Source organism: Canis aureus, chromosome 2, assembly GCF_053574225.1.
Source record: "Canis aureus isolate CA01 chromosome 2, VMU_Caureus_v.1.0, whole genome shotgun sequence".
Lineage (NCBI taxonomy): Eukaryota > Metazoa > Chordata > Mammalia > Carnivora > Canidae > Canis > Canis aureus.
The window spans coordinates 25,208,785-25,219,808 of record NC_135612.1 but is presented as its reverse complement, the minus strand read 5'-3'; positions in this window follow the sequence as shown (position 1 = coordinate 25,219,808).

Genomic DNA, 11,024 nt, shown 5'->3' with positions numbered 1-11,024 from the left:
TGATCATGCACCCTCCCTGATGTGCCATGTCACTGACATCCCACTGCCTACTGAATAAAGAACAGAATCCCTACGTGGCCCATCAGCCTCATTGCTCACCTGCCTCTCCCTTCTTCCATTTCCAGTCTAATCTCTCCTGTCACAGCAATACCAAACTGGGTGTAGTCTCTGCGCAGGAACAGTGCTGCTGTTATGTCTGGGTCTCTGTGCATGCTGGGATTTCTGCTCCTTGTCTGTTTTCCCTAAATGCCTAGGCTCACTGCTTCTATTTCCTTTCTTCCCTAACTCTTTCTCATTATGGGAGTTCAGCTATGAGGACTGATCCTTTAGGAAGGCTTCTCTGAGCTCCTCCCCACCCACTGCACCACGCAGGACCAAGTGCTTGTGCTCCATGCCCCTGCTGCTGCCCTAAATCCCTCACCAGTGCTATTCTTTATATCTCAACCACTTAGCACAGGGTGGGTACTCCAACATGATTTATTTGTTACATGAATAAATGCATGAATGAATGCATGACTGAGAAATTGGTGAATACTTGTGATTTTGCTAGAGGTAAGAAATAGCTTGTCTCTTTTTAGCCCATTTTGTCACATTTGTCCCTCACCTTAAAGGAAATAGAACTACATATAAATTGAGGGGCCCTGTGTTTTTCCCTGACCCCTCTCTCTCTGGAGGTAAGAATTATTCTGAATTTGTTTTATCATTTATTATCAGACACACACTAGACCCATATCAGTAATCAATACATTGTTTTGTATATTTCAGACTTTACATAAATGGTGTTGTATGTGTCAGTCTCCACCTGTGCTCTTCAATCACTACTGTATTGAGGAGATATATAAATATTATTACATGAGACTCCAGTTCATTGTTTTAATTGCTATATCATGCTGCATTGTGTAATATAGCACTTTTTATATTGATTAGACTATTGCAAATACTGCTGTATGAACATTCTTCTCCATATCTCCAGGGTAAATAATCAGAAGAGAAATTGCTAGATTGAAGTGTAATCACTGTCCACTACACTATATACTGTTGAATTATCCTACTATGTTGTACCAATGTATGCTCCCACCAGCAGTTTCTGACATCATCTGTCGTTCTACATCTTTGTTCACATTTACTGTTAACAGACTTTTAAATAATTTTAATGCGATGAATTTGAAATGCATCTCATTTTTTGCTTAATTCGACTATCTCTTACTATTTCTGGTATTGAGCATCTTGTCATATGCTTATTAATCATTCAGGTTTTCTCTTCTGAGAATAGATATCTTAGACAAATGAATAATAAAAATTAAATAATCTGGTAGGTTAAATACCTGACCAAAACCAGGTACTGTTGAAAGGGAGTATGGAAATTGTTAGGTAACTCCCGGTGTCTGCCACGGTCATCAGGGCAAGTCAGTTTCTGAAGCTCACTTTGTGCTAGTGGTCATGTCTTCCATGATTTCCTACTTTCCCTGCTCTGGAAATCTAGAAGAAGAAGAGATGAAGACATACTCATGTCTATAAATCAAAGTATCTTTCATTTTTAAAAAAGTAAATCTAGTATGAGAGAGGAGATGTTTGGGAAACAACAAAAAATGACAGACTTATAGCTCTGGGCACAATGCTTAATTTTTTTTCCTTCCATTCTACATCCTTGTTTCCTCTACTTTCAGCTCTACCCTACAATCTTAGTCTTGGGTTCTTGGCTATGCAGTGAGAAACATACATCTTCAGGGTTCATGAAAGGTCAGCAAAATGTCTGAACTACCAATGTCCGGAAGAAATACAATGTGAACCACATATGCAATCTTAAATTTTCTAATAGGCACATTTAAAAAGGAAAAAGAAAGAAGTAGAATTAATATATTTTTATCCAAAATATAATCATTTCAACATGCAATTAGTGAAAAAAGAATCATTTAGCTATTTTACATTGATCTTTTTTTTTTTAATAGTGTCAGTTCAAACATCAGTGTACATTTCACACTTAAAGCTCATTTCAGTTTGTACTGGCCGCATTTCAAATGCTCAATGGTCACATGGTGAGTGCCCACATTATTAGACAGAATAGGTCTAAATCATTCGTAGTGCACTGCAAGTTGACCCAACATAAATATTCATTCTTCTATTTTCTCCCCTTTCCACAAAATATTGATACTCTGTGTTCTGCATTCTGGTTATCTTTTCAGATCAAGACTAAGTGAGGAGATTAAGGAATCAGGATTGTTCTGAGAGAACTGTGGAGCTATACTTTTTTTTCCTTCTCTCTAACAGAGTGGGCCCTGGATTCATTGCCCATCAGTCATTTATTTTAACAATTCAGAATTCTTAATATAGAGTCCGGGGTAATCACCCTGATTTCAGTTGCCCGCAAAGCATATGCATTCTAAAATGTCTACGTATTGACACTCATTCAATGAGAAACTTAAAAATGACTTCTCTACAAAAGATATCCATGGTTTCTCGTGAGAATTTTAAAATGTAGAACTTGAAGGGATCATGCTTTATTTAATCCAACTCTGAGTGGTTGGGTGGCTTGCTAAAGGAGCCACACCCCAATAGTAGCAGACACATGTCTAGAACTTAGGTTCCTGGACTCCTGCACCAGTGTTTATTCTGTCTCCCATTCAACATGAATTTTGATGATTGAAAACCAGAACTCTGAGACCCAGGGAACAGTGTTTCCCTTACTTCTCTAATTTCCATCAAGGGCCATACAGCTTGACTTTCTCTCAGCATACATGATTGAATGTGAATGTCATGCGGGCTAAATAGAAAGACCATGGGCAGCACAGTATTAAGCAACTATACCCAAAGCAGCATGTCTTTTGGTATAGCTGAGTTAGGTGTGTAGCCAATCTCGAAGCAAAGAAAGGACCACTAATTGATGCTTTTCTCAAGATAAATACACTTTTTTTTCCCCCACACTGTACTACACCCTCTTTCTCATTTACTTATCAGTAAAAATTCTCTATATACAATAATGGCATTCTTTTGGGTAAGACTAGTGGCTGCTCAACCCATTAGCCACACCCAGTGTCCTGGTGTTGGGAGAAGAACCATCCAGAGACTTACCTGTGGTTTTTACTTTTGTTGCAAGTTGCTTTTCTCTGTTTGAAAAACACCAGGCCCCCTATTTGTTTTACTTTGTATTCATGTGTGAAAAATGCCTTTATACCAGCAGTAGTTTCCTGGGAGCTTTTCTTATCCTGGGTCAGCAGCTGAATGTTAACTAATCCAAAAATTACTTCTATGATAAGTTCTCTCTTTCATATTAAAAATAATAAGTAATTAAGCATACCTCAAAACTACTTATTTTTAAACATGCTTAGTGGAGATAGGATCTTGAAAAGATGCAAATAATGCTCCAGTCTATTCCTGATTTATTCTAAATCATGAAGTTGGGAAAGTGCACTTAAAGAGTTCAGACCTGAGCTGTGAGATAGATGTAAATCTCCCATACACACATGGAATACACAGTCTGAACAGTGTGAAATGTCTGTATGGAAATTCCACAGAGAGTCACTGGAGAGGTTTTTGTGGCAGTACTCTTCCCCGCAGTGTGCCAGTGAAGCGAATGGAAAAGGAGTCCTGGTACATTAAACCATAAAAGAGTCATTAACACTGTCCTCTAGGCCAGATGTTTTTCAAACATTGCTATGAAGATTTCTTCCAAAGAAGATTATCTGGTGATTGACTATTTGGCCACTTGAATAATTAGAAACACATTTCTTTGTGGGCATGGTTTCCTTTGGATTGGCCCACTTAGAATCCTAGGATATTAGAACCCTCCAATTGTTAATGGTGAGGAGAAGGACATAGAGGTTTTATGACTTGAAGAGGGTCACTTAGTGAAAGAGGGGCGGAGCAGGGACCAAATGTTTTGATAACAGTTCCTCAAAACCAGAGGACCTTTACTTTGGACACTTTGTTTTATTAACTCATCAAGAGAGATGCTTTATGATAAAAATGACCAAAGAGAATGAACCAGTTTCTTCTCACTAGAAAAACTATCTAAATACATACTGACATTACTTCAACCTAGGCTTCATTGAATAAAACAGAAGAGCCACTTAGAATTTAATTCTGGTTTTACGCTCTCCCATCTTAGAACATGGACAAGCCATTGGACCTACTGATGAGAAACCAGTTTGGTCCCAGTGCAGCCAATCCAACCTGAGGAAAACTAGATCTGAATGGAAGCAACAGGGTAGTATTTCCTAACTCAGTTCCTATAGAATAGAAAGTGGGGCTTTAGCCCTCTTAAGTTTCTCCCAATTATTTCAGGAAGTCTCTTGTGCTGGTTTCCCTATGTGGTCATGTAAACAGTACTCCTGGCCACTAGGCGGAAGCTTCCATTTTCTCCAGCACACACTTGGGTATGCTGTTCTGGTACCTCATAAGTACACTTCGTTTCTCACTTTTTGTCTCTTCCCATCTGTCTATTATAGTGATGTTGAACTGCTTGGACCCCATCTGAGTCTCCATAATGCACTGAGTCCTCTGGGATTTCTAATCAATTCCATATGTCGACTAGACAGACAGGCCATGTGACCTCTCCTGCTTTGCATCTTGTGTTGGGTTTCCTAAATTCTGATTTAGCATCTTGCTGAAGTCAAGGAGAATTCTCTAACCTAGCTAGTGCTACACTATTACGTGGTCACAAAGCTGGTCTGCCTCATGTTACCAGTGTCATATAGTGTGATCTTAGTGAAATGGCATATTTGCTCCTGATGTTGCTTTCTGTCTCTCAGAGACATCATTGCACAGACCGCTGGCACAAACCTCAGGTGGAGGAAAGAGCTAGAGGCAAATGTACATCCCAGCTGTGCTCACACAATTGCCCTTGGTCCATACTTGCATGAATCACGTTTTTCTCTCCTTAGGATATGTTAGTTCATGTGGGGTTCTTCATGTTCTCATACAAACAATGTCTTTGAGGTCCTACCCACTGTGCTCAGACAGGTGTGGATTTGTATGATGCACATGAATCCAGTCCCTAAATTGAGGACATTTTTCTTCAACAGTAACAACAACAACAAAAAATGCATTTAACTTAAATATGTTTCTAATTTCTACCAGAGTTCAAGACACACAGAGGCTTTTTGTCATGTAGTTAATTTATTTTGGTTTGCAGTTATCCACAAAGCTTGCAGTCAATAAAGTATTATTCATAGTCCAACGTATGAGCCATGGAAAAGTGTAGTCACTGGTGTGCTGGTAAATTATCAGCAGCCAGCTCTCTGGAAGGCAAAAACCTCTGATTTGTAGCATTTGTTGGTTTCCACAATGTAAATACTCCCACCCATGCTGATTTTAAGCTACCATCATAACATCACTGTAAGTGGAATTGGGAAGTGTTGCTCAGCAGCACACTATTATATAGTATTTTCACCATACAGACATAATAGCTATAACTGACTTCAAGGGCATAGGTACTAGTAAAACATAGTAAAATAATTAGGAAGTGATGAGTTTTGAGTACTTATCTTTGCTTTAAATGTAATGTATTTATTTGTAAGTTTATTTAATATAACTTTTAATAATGGCTGTATTGAATAAGTGCTCACAAAATTCCTGAAAACTTAACAATCAGCTCTTACAAGCCAGTCCACTCTGGCTCCAGCACTCCACTGGGTGTAATATAATGAGGGAAGTCTAAAACTAATCTTCCAGAGCTGTGTGAGTTAGCATGGCAGATTGTTGTGAGGGTAGAATGAGTGCATATGAAATGAAAATGTCTAGCATAATGCCTGGCACACTGGTGCTCAATAAGTCCTGGGTGAATCCAGAAGGATGTCTTGAATGGTAGAAGAGGCAGGAATCAGTTTAATTCTCTGAAGCTAGTCAGAGCTTTCATCTTAATAATTCTGAGACCGTGTGCATATTATGTCCCACTCAGGGTGGATCAAATCCCGTAGTTAGAGAGGAAAAAGGAGGAGAGAGAGAGAGACCAAATGACATCATTCCGCTTATGCTCCTCAAATGGTCCTCATTAAGTTGACTGCACAGACTATAAAGAGGGATTTTAAGAGCCCTGGAAAAGTTGAAGGCAGACAATCCCTTGTTCAGAGGATGAAATGGGGTAAACCATAACATATGTACCAAATAATATAGTCTTTGTTTTATGTAATAATTTATTTTCCTCCCTCCCCTTCCTCTACATGGAAGAGACCTAACTCGAGGTCAATTCTCAGTACCCCTGAAAGCTGAAGAAAGAGCAGGACTGATTTGATGGTTTCTCTGGCAGGCACACGGCTGGAGCCCACTGCACAGTGGCAGCCTCGCCAGTTAAATTATGATGGCTGCTTTGATGAGAGGAGGTTTCATGCTTTATGAGGCTGATAGCATTCAGCGTTTAAACCATTAAATTTGCATCTGGAAAAGCCCTGGTCAGGAAAAGGTAAAAAGGTCAAATTTTCATAATAGCTTTCAGAACCAAAATGGTATCTTTCCTGAGGGGCTGGCTGGAAAACATTCAGCTTTTTGTTGTAAGAGAGGTTTTGCTTAATTGAAAATCCGTGAGATAAAAAGATCCTTTAGCAAGAATACTAAATTCACTGACAGATATTTTCCTACTAATTATTGGGACTAGTGGTTGAACAGTGTGTGCTGCTGAGAACAAAAGGAATCTCCACATTTAAACTTGTGGAGATCTATTCCCCTGAGTTAATCAATATTGTCAAACTAAGCAGATAATTGCCACTTCTCCAAGTGAACTTAGTGTGATGCACGACCAGACTTAAAGTTAGCTTTTCCAAATTGTTTTAGATGGAATCCCAGCTTAATTGGGGTTTTAGAATTTCATTGAGCCAACAACAGTTTATTTTAAGATGGTAAGTTTGCTACCCTTCTAGTTTTTATCCTGTTTCTCCCAAATACAGTCAGTTCTACTATAATGTGACATGTGCATGCCTAAAAACCATGCATTATGCAGAACTGTTTAGCAGAAACTATAGGGCCTTGACACCAAAGCATGAGTCATAAAGGCAGAAGTGATGAATTAGTCCTCACCAAAGTAAAAACAACAAAAAACTTTGATCCTGTTTAGAACATGGAAAAACAATCTATAGCCTGGGTGGGAGAAATTTGCTGTCCATATAGCTGACAAAGGACTAGTATCTAGAATATACAAAGAACTCTCTAAAATGTGCAGAGTGAAAAAACAAGCCAATCCAGTTAGAAAATAAGCAAAAAGCATGAAGAGACATTTTACTGAAGTGGGTATACAGATGGTAAACGAGCACATGAAAAGATGGCAAATAAGCATGGTGCTGTTGGTAACGTAAAATAGTACAGCTGCTCTGCAAAACAGTTTGACAATTTCTTAAACTAAGCATACAACTTCCAAAAAGTCCAGAATTTGCACTCCTGGGCATTTATCCCAGAGAAATCAAGACTTATGTTCACACAAAAATTTTTACATGAATGTCTTGGCAGTTTTATTTGTAATAGTCCCAAACTGGGAACCACCCAGGTGCTCTTCAACCCTTAATAGTCGAACCATGGTATAGCCATACCATAGAATTCTTCTCAGCAATAAAACAAACAAACAGACAGACAGCAAACTATTGATACATGCAGTAACTCTGATGGCTCTCCAGGAAATTATCTGCATGAAAAATGCCAATCCCTAGAAGGTCACACACTATTGATTCCATTTATATAACATCCTCGAAGTGTCAAAACTATAGAAGTGAAGAACAGATTAGTAGTTGCCAGGTGTTAAAGATAGGAAAGAGGGACCAGAAAGGAAATGGGAATAGCTAAAAAACAAATGGCAATAGAGAGGATCCCTGTGGTGATGGAATAATTCTATATCTTGACTATCTCAATAATAATATCTTGCTTGTGCTATTGTACTATAGTTTTGCAAGGTGTTACTGGGAGAAATATCTGACCAAAGGATACTTGGGCTATTCAATATTATTTCTTACAACTGAATGTGAACCTACAATTACCTCAAAACAAGGAACTTTAATGTATAAAATACCTATAGGGATTAAGTGAAAAATGGATGAGGGTCACAGCACTCAAAATTTTTCTCAATGACATATTAAGAAATAAAATTTTATAAAACTGGTAGCACAGTTTACACGTGCTAAACGGTTAAGAAGTGCATGAATACCAAGCTAACTATGACACTTTCCTCTGACAAAGACCCGAAGTTGGTTTCTGGAAATGGGCATTACAAAGGCTACAGCTTGTGAGTTACTGTGAAGTGGTGGAAGGAAGGTGAGTTGAGATGGGATGAAAAGTTGTAATACCAGATGTATTGGTGTGGCTCCTAACACATGCAGTGAACTGAAGAAGCTGGGAGAGTTTAAAAACTGATATCTGTGCATGTGTATGTTTTGTATATTCTACTCATCTGGTTGTTGAGCTTAGGTGAAGCTCTTTGTGGTTACCTACTGTTTCCTACACATAAAGAAATATAAAATCTGTGTTATGCTCAAATCATTTCCTAATATATCCATTGCTTTGAGACAAATTTTCATTTTACAAAATAAATGCTATAGCAGAACTGATTATACATTCAGTATACAAAAGTGACATAATGTCCAGATAACTACTGGAAAGGGAAGAAAATTCCACTTCCCACAATAGATAATGCCATCAAAGATTTCAGAAACTCTGGATCATTGCAACACTACACCAGCTACTTTCTACACTTGTAGTCATGTTAAATTTTGGCAAGATTTGTTCCTTTTGTTTCACCACTATAGATTTGATTAAAATATTGATTAAAAATAAATAAAATCTTCTAGGTTTTTGTCTTGAAGATAGTATTAAAATTTTATCCAAAAGAGGCTAAAATGAAAGCTTGTCACAATTTTAGAAAAGAGACTGGGAGCAAAATATTTATGCTTATATTTTTTTTTCTATTTTGTTGATTATCTTATCTATAGTCTAACAAGTATATGGAAGAAAAAATATACATGGTGGAAAACAATCACACTTACACTGCTTTTTAAAAAGAAATTAAAGCTTATCATATATATTTTGTGTTTGGAAATATACTTATTGAAATAGATGGAAACAGAACTAGATTGAGTATTAGAGCACAGTATTATGGCATAGGAACTTGAGCCCATTTTGACTGGTTCACTTAGGTAGAAAGAATGTTCTAATAAAACAAAGATCATATTTGATACCATTGGCTTAATTAACTAGCTTCTGTTGATACACATGGCTTATCCAACCAGATCTTCTATGTTACAATACATTCATTGGTCACAAAGGAAATTTAGGAAATTATGTATTGTTTAAATCTGTTACAACTTGGAAACCCTATTGCTTATAAATCAATAACAGAAAGGAATTCAACTTAGATTTCTAGGCAGTTAGGCTGCCCATTTGACATTACTATAATCATGGATTCATTTTTGTATAACTGGTCCCAGAGCCCAATCACCAAAATATTATATGGTGATCCACAAATTATGGAGAGAAAAGCAACAGATGACTTTCTTGTCCCCATATTAAAGTTAATAACCCAGAGAGATAGCAGAATGAGATGTGGTTGTGGAAAAAAGTCTGAGCTAGATGCTGAAAACGGTGCAATATTTTCTAGAAGTGAGAATATGTTGCTAACAATGCCAAAAAGAGAAGGACATACATAGGCAGATTGAATAATTAGTGAAAAATTGAAGGGAAAGCACTCCATGTTTAATAAAATGAGAAAATAGTCACAACCTCAAACCCAAATTATAAAGCAAACCTTCCAGATACTGAGAAATTTATACCAATGAAAACAAGAAGGAGCTGAATGCCCAAGCAAGCTTCTTTAGTTATCAAACAGGATAAAAATTTCTTTAAAAATCAGTGTTATAGTCCTGAAAGGCCCAACTGATGATCCCTTAAATAAAGAGATAAGAGCTCTGGATTGTGGACAAACCTAGAAGAAATAGGGCTGCCCCTTCTAGACAGCTAGTACAAATGACTTAGAATGTCCATAACATTAATTATCTCTGCTCTAGTCATTTAGCCTATGTAAATGATAGGGCAAAGAAGAAACAATACCAGGATTTTACTGTGCAGAAGGCTTGATGCTTGAATGCCAAACTTGAAGGAAAAAAAAATATACTCAGATAAAAAGAAAAAAAAAGACACAATGATTAAATGTCTAAGATAAACTTGAATGGTACAGTTATCTAACTAGTCATTCAAAAAGTACTTATACCCACAGCAATCAGACAACAAAAGGAAAGGAAAGACATCCATATCAGTAAGGAAGAAGCGAAACTTTAACTATTTGCATATGACATGATATTATATAGAGAAAACCCCAAAGAAACTACCAAAAAACTGCTAGAACTGGTAAACAAATTCAGTGAAGTCACAGGATACAAAATCAATGTACAGAAATTTGTTGCATGTCTACATACCCGTAATAAGGCAGCAAAAGAAAATAATCCCATTTACAGTTGAACCAGAAATAATAAATAACTAGTAATAAATCTCACCAAAGAGGTGAAAGATCTGTACTCTGAAAACTGTAAAACACTGGTGAAAAAAATTCAAGACAACATGAAGAAATTGAAAGATTTCGTCATGGATTAGAAGAACAAATATTGTTAAAAAGTCTATTCTACCCAGAACAATGCACACATTTAATGCAATCCCTATCAAAATATCAACACCATTTCTCACAGAGCTAGAACAAACAATTCTAAATTATATGGAACCACAAAAAACCCTGGATAGCCAAAGCAACCTTGAAAAAGAAAAGCAAAGCTGGAGCATCACAGTTCTAGACTTTAAGTTACATTACAAAGCAGTAATAATAAAAGCTTTATGGTACTGGCACAAAAATGGATGCATAGATCAATAGAACAGAATAGAAATTAATAATTGAATTAATAACTTAAAAAGAAACATGCACCCCTATGTTTATAGCAGCATTATTTACAATAGCCAAATTACAGAAGCAGCCCAAGCATCCATCAATTGATGAATGGATATAGATGATGTAGTGTGTGTAATATTGTATGTAGTGTGTATAATATTCATGTGTGTATACACATGTA